Source organism: Pseudoliparis swirei, chromosome 9 (genome assembly GCF_029220125.1).
Source record: "Pseudoliparis swirei isolate HS2019 ecotype Mariana Trench chromosome 9, NWPU_hadal_v1, whole genome shotgun sequence".
In the NCBI taxonomy this organism is placed as follows: domain Eukaryota; kingdom Metazoa; phylum Chordata; class Actinopteri; order Perciformes; family Liparidae; genus Pseudoliparis; species Pseudoliparis swirei.
The window spans coordinates 27942237-27944736 of NC_079396.1; the positions used below are offsets into that span (position 1 = coordinate 27942237).

The 2500-nt window shown below is 52.9% G+C and overlaps 1 pseudogene; it reads left to right on the forward strand.

Annotated features, from left to right (window-relative positions):
* LOC130199229 (uncharacterized) overlaps positions 1–2500 on the forward strand; it is a 2955-nt pseudogene that overhangs the window by 316 nt on the left and 139 nt on the right.

Consider the following 2500-nt stretch of genomic DNA (forward strand, 5'->3'; position numbering starts at 1 on the left):
TCCGGTTCAACTTCACATTGTTGTTCTCACCGTCCCCCTGGTTCTTTGGGAGATTTCTTGGACGAGCTAGACGTCCTCCTATCGAACTTCGCGGAACACGGCCCCCCGCTCGTCCTTCTGGGTGACTTCAACATCCAGACAGAGAAGTCATGTGATCTCTTACTCTTACTGTCTTCCTTTAACCTCTCACTCAGTCCCTCCCCTCCTACTCACAAAGCCGGCAACCACCTTGACTACATTTTCACAAGAAACTGCTCTACCTCTAACCTCACTGTGACTCCTCTCCATGTCTCTGACCACTTCTTCATCTCTTACTCTCTCGCTCTCTGGTACTGACAACCCACCCATATCTACAGACTCTGCACCTGTACGCCGCAACATTCGCACCCTCTGCCCCTCCTCTCTGGCCTCCTCTGTCCTATCTGCTCTCCCTCAACTGACTGCTTCTCACTCATGCATCCTAACTCTGCCGCAGACACTCTCCTCTCTTCCCTGTCTTCATCTCTTGATTCTCTTTGTCCTTTTAAGACACGACCGGTTCGGAAATCCTCTCCGGCTCCGTGGTTGTCGGACTCGGTGCGCCGAGAGAGCCACCCTGCGGCGGAAAGAAAATGGCGAAATCGAATCAAGCGGAAGACTTGCTCTTCTATCAATCTCTCTCTCCTCCTTCTCTTCCTCTATCTCTGCAGCCAAAAGCTCGTTCTACCTGACCAAAATTCAGTCTTCCTTCTCTAACCCCAAAAACTCTTCTCTATCTTTTCCAACCTCCTTGATCCCCCTGTCCCCTCCTCCTTCCACCCTTTTGCGAGCCACTTTGTCGACTACTTTACAAACAAGATAGACGACATACGCTCCTCCTTTACAAATCCATCTTCTATCACCTCACCAACACTAACTTCTTCATCCCTCTCTTCCTCTTTCACCCCTTGTCTCCCAATCAAGTTCTTAGCTTGGTGACCTCCGCCCGACCGACCACCTGCGCCTTGACCCCGTCCGTCTCCCATTCTCCAGGCTATTGCTCCTGACCTTCTGACCTTCCTCACCCATCTTATTAACAGCTCCCTCTCAACTGGCTGTTTCCTAACTCTCTGAAGGAGGCGAGTCAACCCTCTCCTGAAGAAACCCACGCTCGACCGTCTGAAGTCAGCAACTACAGACCGGTCTCTCTTCTTCCTTTTCTCTCCAAAACTCTGGAGCGAGCTATCTTGAGCCAAGTGTCCTCCTATCTCCACAGTAACAACCTTCTTGACCCTCACCAGTCTGGATTCAAGGCCGGCCACTCGACAGAAACGGCCCTCCTTGCTGTCTCTGAGCAGCTTCACACTGCTAGAGCAGCCTCTCTCCTCTGTCCTTATCCTTCTCGACCTTTCTGCAGCATTTGACACCGTGAACCACCAGATCCTGATCTCTTCTCTTCAGGACCTGGGGATCTCAGGCACTGCACTCGCTCTTTCTCTTCCTACCTTAAAGACCGCACCTACCGGGTAACTTGGAGAGGATCTGTGTCTGATCCTTGTCCTCTCACTACTGGGGTTCCTCAAGGCTCAGTCCTGGGTCCCTCCTCTTCTCTGTACACAAATTCTCTCGGCTCTGTCATTCGCTCGCATGGCTTCTCCTACCATAGCTATGCTGATGACACCCAACTGATCTTCTCGTTTCCACCGTCCGAAACACAGGTGGCGGCACGAATCTCTGCCTGTCTGACTGACATCTCTCAGTGGATGTCTGCTCACCACCTGAAGATCAACCCTGACAAGACTGAGCTACTATTCCTTCCAGGGAAAGGCTCCCCACCCACGACCTGACTATCACCTTCAACAGCTCTGTGTTGGCCCCTACCCGGACTGCCAGGAACCTCGGGTGACACTAGACAGTCAACTACACCTGACGGCCAACATCGCTGCGACGACGCGTTCCTGTAGGTACATGCTGCACAACATCAGGAGAATACGTCCTCTTCTTACTCAGAAGGCGGCGCAGGTTCTGATCCAGGCTCTGGTCATTTCACGCCTCGACTACTGCAACTCCCTCCTGGCTGGTCTACCTGCTAAGGCCATCCGACCCCTGCAGCTCATCCAGAATGCAGCAGCTCGACTGGTCTTCAGCCTCCCGAAATTCACCCACACCACTCCGCTCCTCCGCTCTTCCACTGGTTACCGTGGCTGCTCGCATCAGCTACAAACCCCTGGACCTGGCGTGCCGTGCTCTAGACGGATCGGGCCGCGACTACATCCGGGATATGGTCACACCGTACACCCGCACGTTCGCTCCGCCTGCAACAGCCAATCGACTTGTGACTCCTGCACCTCGAGCTAATCACTCTACATCCAGACTGTTTGCTGTCCTGGCTCCTCAGTGGTGGAACGAGCTCCCCACTGACATCAGGACAGCAGAAAGTCTCTACATCTTCCGTCGGAGACTGAAAACACACCTTTTCCGACTATATCTGGATTAAAACACAGATTAGCACTTCAGTGGCACTTAGATAGCACTTACTTAT